The following is a 10,073-nucleotide window of genomic DNA, read 5'->3' as shown; positions in this document are numbered from 1 at the left end:
CCAAATTTTGGATATTCAATTTCTCCGCAAAACCAGACATTCCATACATATGAAATGTACACAATTTGCCGTTGAATTTCCGAAATTTTGGATATTCAATTTCTCCGCAAATCCAGACAGTCCGTACATTTAATGTACAAATTTCCCGTTGAATTTACGTAGTTCTGGATTTTCATTTTATCTGCAAATCCAGACATTCCGTACGTATTGAATTTATATATTTCAGGATATTCAATTTCTACGGAAATCCAGACAATCCGTACTTATATAATGTACACAATTTCCTGCTGAATTTATGAAATTTTGGATATTCAATTTCTCCGCAAAACCAAACATTCCATATATTTAATGTACACAATTTCCCGTTGAATTTACAAAATTTTGAACTTTCAATTTATCTGCAAGTCCAGACAGTCTGTACATTTTGTACACAATTTCCCGCTGAATTTACGAAATTTTGGATATTCAATTTCTTTGCAAAACCAGATAATCCGTACATTTAACGTACACAATTTCATGTTGAATTTACACAGTTATGGATTTTCAGTTTAACTACAAATCCAGACAGTCCGTACATTTAATGTACATAATTTCCAGTTGAATTAACGTCGTTTTGGATATTAAATTTCTCCACAAAACCAGACATTCCGTACATTTAATGTACACAATTTCCTGTTGAATTTACATAGTTCCAGATTTTCAATTTATCAGCAAAGTCAGACAGTTCGTACATTTAATGTATACAATTTACCGAGAATTTATGCAGTTGTGGATTGTAAATTTATCTTCAAATCCAGTCATTCCATACGTATAATGTACATAATTTCTCGTTGAATTTATATATTTCAGGAAATTCAATTTCACTGCAAATCCAAGCATTCCGTACATATATAATGTACACAATTTCCCGTTAAATTTACGTAGTTCTGGATTTTCAAGTTATCTGCAAATCCAGACATTCCATACGTATAATGTCAATAATTTCCTGTTTAATTTATATATTTGAGGGTATTTAATTTCACTGCAAATTCAGATATTCCGTACATATATAATATACACAATTTTCCGCTGAATATACGAAATTTTGGATATTCAATTTCTCTGCAAAACCAGACATTCCGTACATTTCATGTACACAATTTCCCGTTGAATTTACGCAGTTATTGACTTTCAAATTATCTGCAAATCCAGAATGTCCGTACATTTAATGTACACAATTTCCCATTGAATTTATGCAGTTCAGGATAATCAATTTCTCTGCAAGTCTAGACATTCCATAAATATATAATGTACACAATCTCCTGCTGAATTTACGAAATTTTGGATATTCAATTTCTCCGCAAAACCAGACATTCCGTACATTTAATTTACACAATTTCCCGTTGAATTTACGCAGTTCTGGATTTTCAATTTATCTGCAAATCCAGACAGTCCGTACATTTGTTGTACACAATTTCCCATTGAATTTACGCAGTTATGGATTTTCAATTTATCTACAAATCCAGACATTCCGTACGTATAATGTACATAATTTCCCGATGAATTTATATATTTAAAGATATTCCATTTCTCGGAAAATCCAAACATTCCGTACATATTTAATGTACACAATTTCCGGCCGAATTTATGAATTTTGGATATTCAATTTCTTCGCAAAACCAGAAATTTTGTGTATTTAATTTACACAATTTTCTGTTGAATTTATGTAGTTCTGGATTTTAAATATATCAGCAAATCCAGACAGTCCGTACAAAGAATGTACACAATTTCCCGTTGAATTTACATAGTTTTGGATTTTCAATTTATCTACAAATCTAGACATTCTGTACGTATAATGTACATAATTTCCCGTTGAATTTATATATTTCAGGATATTCAATTTTTCTGTAAATCTAGTCATTCCGTTCATATATAATGTACACAATTTCCCGCTGAATTTTTGAAATTTTTGGATATTCAATTTCTCCACAAAACCAGACATTCCGTACATTTAATGTACACAATTTCCCGCTGATTTTCAATTTATATGCAAATCCAGACATTCCGGACATTAAATGTACATAATTTCCTGTAGAATTTACGCAATTATGGATTTTCTAATTATCTGCAAATCCAGACATTCTGTACGTATAATGTTAACACTTTTCCATTGAATTTATATATTTCAGGATATTTAATTTCTTTGCAAAACCAGACATTCCATACATTTAATGTACACAATTTCCCGTTGAATTTATGCTGTTATGGATTTTCAATTTATATGCAAATCCAGATAGTCCGTACATTTAATGTACACAATTTCCTGTTTAATTTGCACGGTTTAGGATATTCAATTTCTTTGCAAGTCCAGACATTCCGTATATATATAATGTACACAATTTCAGGCTGAAATTTCGAAATTTTGGATATTCAGTTTCTCCGCAAAACCAGACATTCCGTATATTTAATGTACATAATTGCCCGTTGAATTTACGCAGTTCGGGATTTTCAATTTATCGGCAAATCCAGATAATCCGTACATTTAGTGTACACAATTTCCCGTTGAATTTATGCAGTTTTGGATTTTCAATTTATTTGCAAATTTAGACATTCCGTACTTATAACGTACAAAATATCCCGTTGAATTTATGTATTTCAGGATATTCAATGTCTCTGCCAATCCAGATATTCCGTACATATATAATGTACACAATTTGCCTCAGAATTTATGAAATTTTGGATATTCTATTTCTCCGATAAACTAGACATTTCGTACATTTATTGCACACAATTTCCCGTTGAATTCTCGCAGTTTTGGATATTTAATTTCTCCACAAAACCAGACATTCTGTATATTTAATGTACAAAATTTTGCATTGAATTTATGCAGTTCTGGATATTCAATTTCTTTGCAAATCCAGATACTTTGTACATATATAATGTACACAATTTCCCGCCTAATTTTCGAAATTCTAGATATTCAATTCCTTCGCAAAACCAGACATTCCGTACATTTAATGTACACAATTTCTCATTGAATTTACGATGTTCTGGATTTTCATTTTATTCGCAAATCCGGACAGTCCGTACATTTAATGTACACATTTTCCCGGTCAATTTACGCAGTTCTAGATATTCAATTTCTTTGCAAATAAAGATATTCTGTACGTATAATGTACATAACTACCCGTTGAATTTACATATGTCTGGATATTCAATTTCTCTGCAAATCCAAACATTCTGTAAATTTGTAATGTACATAATTTCCTGCCGAATTTACGAAATTTTGGATATTCAATTTCACCGCAAAACTAGACATTTTGTACATTGAATGTACACGATTTCCGGTTGAATTTACGCAGTTTTGGATTTTCATTTTATCCGCAGATCCAGACAGTTCGTACATTTAATGTACCTAATTTCCCGTTGAATTTAGGCAGTTCTGGATATTCAATTTCTCTACAAAGCCAGACATTCCGTACATATAAAATGTACACAATTTCCCGCTGAATTTACGTAGTTTTGGAAATCCAATTTCTTCGCAAAACATGACATTCTGTACATTTGATTTACACGATTTCCCTTTGAATTTACGTAGTTTTGGATTTTCAATTTATATGTAAATCCAGACAGACCATACATTTAATGTACACAATTTCTCGTGGAATATACGCAGTTCTGGATATTATTTTATCTGCAAATCCAGACATGCCGTATATATATAATGTACACAATTTCTCGCTGAATTTATGAAATTTTTGATATTCAATTTCTTTGCAAAACCAGACATTCCGTACATTTAATGTACACAATTTCCTGTTGAATTTACGCAATTCTGGATTTTCAATTTATCTGCAAATCCAGACAGTCTGTACATTTAATGTACACAATTTCTCGTTGAATTTATGCTGTTCTAGATTTTCAATTTATCTGCAAATCCAGACATTCCTTATGTATAATGTACATAATTTCCCGTTGAATTTACGAAATTTTGGATATTTAATCACACCGCAAAACCAGACATTCCGTACATTTAATGTACACAATTTCCCGTTGAAGTTACCTAGTACTAGATTTTCAATTTGTCTGCAAATTCAGACATTCCGTACATTTAATGTACACAATTTCCCGTTGAAGTTACCCAGTACTGGATTTTCAATTTATCTGCAAATTCAGACAGTCAGTACATTGAATGTACACAATTTTCCGTTGAATTTACGTAATTCTAGATTTTCAATTTATCTGCAAATCCAGACATTCTGTACATATAATGTACATAATTTCCCGTTGACTTAATATATTTCAAGATATTCAATTTTTCCGCAAATCAAGACATTTTGTGCATATATATTGCACAAAATTTCTCGTTGAATTTACGAAATTTTGGTTATTCAATTTCTCTGTAAATCAAGACATTCCGTACATATAATGTACACAATTTCCAAACAAATTCACGCAGTCCTGGATTTTAATTTATCTGCAAATCCAGACAGTCAGTATATTTAATGTACACAATTTCTTGTTGAATTTACGTAGTTCTGGGTAATCAATTTCTCTGCAAATCCAAACATTCTGTACAATTATATTGTACACAATTTCCTATTGAATTTACGAAATTTTGGATATTCAATTTCTTCGCAAAACCGGACATTCCGCACATTTAATGTACACTATTTCCCATTCAATTTATGCTGTTCTGGATTTTCAATTTATCAGCAAATCCAGACAGTCCATACATTTAATGTACAGAATTTCCTGTTGAATTTACCCTGTTCGGGATATTCAATTTCTCTGCAAATCTGGAAATTTTGTACGTCTAACGTACATAATTTCCAGTTGATTTTACATTGGTCTAGATATTCAATTTCTATGCAAATCTAGAAATTCCGTACATTTATAATGTACACAATTTCCCGCTGAATTTACGAAATTTTGGATATTCAATTTCTTCGCAAAACTAGACATTCCGTACATTTAATATACATAATTTCCCGTTGAATTTACGTAGGCCCGGTCATTCAATTTCTCTCCAAATCCAGACATTCCATACATTTATAATGTACAAAATTTCCCGCTGGATTTACGAAATTTTGGATATTCAATTTCTTCACAAAACTGGACATTTCGCACATTTAATGTACACTATTTCCCGTTCAATTTACGCTGTTCTGGATTATCAATTTATCAGCAAATCCAAACAGTCCGTACATTTAATGTACAGAATTTCCCGTTGAATTTACGCTATTCTGGATATTCAATTTCTTTGCAAATGCAGAAATTCCGTACGTATAATGTACATAATTTCCGGTTGATTTTACATTGGTCTAGATATTCTATTTCTCTGCAAATCCAGAAATTTCGTATATTTACACTATACACAATTTCCCGCTGAATTTACGAAATTTTGGATCTTCAATTTCTTCACAAAACTAGACATTCCGTACATTTAATGTACATAATTTCCCGTTGAATTTACGTAGGTCCGGTCATTCAATTTCTCTGCAAATCTAGACATTCCGTACATTTATAATGTACACAATTTCCAGCTGGATTTACGAAATTTTGATATTCAATTTCTCCGCCAAACCAGACATTCCTTACATTTAATGTACACAATTTCTAGTAGAATTCATGCAGTCCTAGATTTTCAATTTATATGCAAATCCAGAGAGTCCGTACATTTAATGTACATAATTTCCCGTTGAATTTACAAAGATCTGGATATTTAATTTCTCTTCAAATCCGGACATTCCACACATATATAATGTACAAAATCTCTCGCGAAATTTACAAAATTTTGGATATTCAATTTCTCCGCAAACCTAGGCATTCCGTACATTTAATGTACACAATTTCCCGTTGAATTTACACTGGTTTGGATTTTCAATTTATTTCCAAATCCAGACAGTTCGTAAATTTAATGTACACTATTTCCCGTTTAATTTGCGAATCCAAATTTTTCGTACGTATAATGTACACAATTTTCAGTTGAATTTATATATTTCAGGATATTCAATTTCTCTGCAAATCCAGACATTCCGTACATATATAATGTACACAATTTCCTGCTGAATTTACGAAATATTGGATATTCAATTTCTCCGCAAAACCAGACATTCTGTACATTTAATGTACACAATTTCCCATTGAATTACGCAGTTCTGGATTTTCAATTTATCTGCAAATGCACACAGTTTGTACATTTATAATGTACACAATTTCCCTCAGAATTTACATAGTTCTGGATATTCAATTTCTCTGCTAATCAAGACATTCCGTACATATAATGTACGCAATTTTCAGTCAAATTCATGCAGTTCTAGATTTTCAAATTATCTGCAAATCCAGATAGTCCGTAAACTTAATGTACACAATTTCCCGTTGAATTTACGCAGTTCAGGATATTCAATTTCTTTGCAAATCAAGACATTCCATACATTTAATGTACACAATTTCCCGTTGATTTTACGCAGTTCTGGATATTCAATTTCTCTGCAAATCCAGATATTCCGTACGTATAATGTACACAATTTCTCATTGGATTTATATAGGTCTGGATATTCAATTACTCTGCAAATCCAAACTTTCCGTACAATTATAACTTACACAATTTCCCGCTAATTTTACGAAATTTTGGAATTTCAATTTCTTCACAAAACTAGACATTCCATACATTTAATGTAAATAATTTCCCGTTGAATTTACATAGGTCTGGTCATTCAATTTCTCTGCAAATCCAGACATTCCGTACATTTATAATGTACACAATTTCCCACTGGATTTACGAAATTTTGGATATTCAACTTCTCCGCCAAACCGGACATTCCTTACATTTAATGTACACAATTTCCCGTTGAATTTACACAGTTCTGGATATTCAATTTATCTACAAATCCAGACAGTGCGTACATTGTACACAATTTCCCGTTGAATTTACGCAGTTTTGGATATTCAATTTCTCTGCAAATCTAGACATTCTGTACATTTATAATGTACACAATTTCCCGCTGAATTTACGCAGTTTTGGATATTCAATTTCTCTGCAAATCTAGACATTCTGTACATTTATAATGTACACAATTTCCCGCTGAATTTACGAAATTTTGGATATTCAATTTCTCCGCAAATCCTGACCGTCCGTACATTGAATGTACACAATTTCTTGTTTAATTTACGCAGCTCTCGATAATCAATTTATCTGCAAATCCAGACATTCCGTAGGTATAATCTACATAAATTTCCGCTGAATTTATATATTTCAGGATATTCAATTTCTCTGCACATCTAGACATTCCGTACATATGTAATGTACACAATTTCCTGCTGAATTTACGAAATTTTGGATATTCAATTTCTCCGAAAAACAAGACATTCTTTAGATTTAATGTACACAATTTCTCATTGAATTCACGTAGTCTTGGATTTTCAATTTATCTGCAAATACAGGCAGTCCGTACATTTAATCTACACAATTTCCCGTTGAATTTATGCAGTTTAGGATATTCGATTTCTCGGCAAATCTAGATATTCCGTATGTATAATGTACATAATTTCCCGTTGAATATACATAGGTCTGGATATTTAATTTCTTCACAAATCAAGACATTCCGTTAATTTATAATGTACACAATTTCCCGCAGAATTTACGAAATTTTGGATATTCAATTTCTTTGCAAAACCAAACCGTCCGTACATTTAACGTACACAATTTCCCGAAGAATTTACGCAATTCGGGATATTCAATTTCTCTGCAAATCCAGATAATCTGTACGTTTGTACATAATTTCCCGTTGAATTTATATAGGTCTGGATATTCAATTACTCAGCAAATCCAGGTATTCCGTACATATATAACGTACGCAATTTCCCACTGAATTTACGAAATTTTGGATATTCAATTTCTCTGCAAAACTAGACATTCCGTACATTTAAAGTACACAATTTACCGTTGAATTTACGCAATTCTGGATATTCAATTTCTCTGCTAATCCAGATAATCCATACGTTTGAACATAATTCCCCGTTAAATTTATATAGGATTGGATATTCAATTACCCAACAAATCCAGATATTCCGTACATATATAACGTACGCAATTTCCAACTCAATTTACAATATTTTGGATATTCAATTTCTCTGCAGAACCAGACATTCTGTACATTTAAAGTTCACAATTTCCCGTTGAATTTACACAGTTATGAATTTTCAATTTATCTGCAAATCCAAACAGTCTGTACATTTATTGTACACAATTTTCAGTTGAATTTACGCAGTTCTGGGTATTCAATTTCTCTGCAAACCAAGACATTCCGTATATTTAATGTACACAATTTCCCGTGGAATTTACGCAGTTCTGGATATTTAATTTCTCTGCAAATCCAGATATTCCGTATGTATAATGTACATAATTTCTCGTTGAATTTATATTGGTCTGGATATTCAATTACTCTGCAAATCCAGAAATTCCATACATATATAACGCACCCAATTTCCAGCTGAATTTACGAAATTTTGGATATTCAATTTCTCTGCAAAACCAGGCAATCCATACATTTAAAGTACACAATTTCCCGTTGAATTTACGCAGTTCTGGATATTCAATTTCTCTGCAAATCTAGATATTCTGTACGTTTGTACATAATTTCCCGTTGAATTTATATAGGTATGGATATTCAATTACTCAACAAATCCAAATATTCTGTACATATATAACGTATGCAATGTCCCACTGAATTTACGAAATTTTTAATTTTCAATTTCTCTGCAGAACCAGACATTCCATACATTTAAAGTACACAATTTCCCGTTGAATTTATGCAGTTCTGGATTTTCAATTTATCTGCAAATCTAGACAGTCCGTACATTTAATGTACACAATTTTCTGTCGAATTTACGCAGTTCTGAGTATTCAATTTCTCTACAAATCAAGACATTCCGTACATTTAATGTACACAATTTCCCGTAGAATTTACGCAGTTCTAGATATTCAATTTCTCTGCATATCTAGATATTCTGTATGTATAATGTACATAATTTCACGTTGAATTTATATTGGTCTGGATATTCAATTACTCTGAAAATCTAGACATTTCATACATATATAATGCACACAATTTCCCGCTGAATTTACGAAATTTTGGATATTGAATTTCTCTGCAAAACTAGACATTCCGTACATTTAAAGTACACAATTTACCGTTGAGTTTACGCAATTCCGGATTTTCAATTTATCTGCAAATCCAGACAGTCCGTACATTTAATGTACACAATTTCCCATTGAATTTACGCAGTTCTGTATATTCAATTTCTCTGCAAATCAAGAAATTATGTACATTTATAATCTACACAATTTCCCGCTGAATTTAGGAAATTTTTGATATTCGATTTCTCCGCAAATCAAAAGAGTCCGTACATTTAATGTACACTATTTTCCGTTGAATTTACGCAGTTCTGGATATTCAGTTTCTCTGCTAATCCAAATATTTCATACGTATAATGTACATAATTTTCCGTTGAATTTTCATAGGTCTGGATATTCAATTACTCTGCAAATCCAGACATTCCATACATATATAACTTACACAATTTCCCGCTGAATTGACGAAATATTAGATATTCAATTTCTCTGCAAAACCAGACATTCCATACATTTGATGTACACAATTTCCCGTTTACTTTACTCAGTTTTTGATATTCAATTTATCTGCAAATCCAAACAGTCCGTACATTTAATGTGCATAATTTCCCGTTGAATTTACGCAGTTCTGGATATTCAATTTCTCTGCAAATCCAAACATTCTATACCTTTATATTGTACACAATTTCCCGCTTAATTTATGAAATTTTGGATATTCAATTTCTCCGTAAATCCAGACAGTCCGTACATTTAAGGTACAAAATTTCTAGTTGAATTTATGCAGTTTTGGATAATCAATTTATTTGCAAATCCAGACATTCCATACGTATAATGTACATAATTTCCCGTTAAATTTATATATTTCAGAATGCTCTATTTCTCTTCAAATCCAGACATTTCGCACATAAAAATTGTACACAATTTCCTGCGGAATTTTCGAAATTTTGGATATTTAATT

The sequence above is a fragment of the Quercus lobata genome, chromosome 7 (genome assembly GCF_001633185.2).
Source record: "Quercus lobata isolate SW786 chromosome 7, ValleyOak3.0 Primary Assembly, whole genome shotgun sequence".
In the NCBI taxonomy this organism is placed as follows: Eukaryota; Viridiplantae; Streptophyta; class Magnoliopsida; order Fagales; family Fagaceae; genus Quercus; species Quercus lobata.
This window is presented reverse-complemented; position numbering follows the sequence as displayed.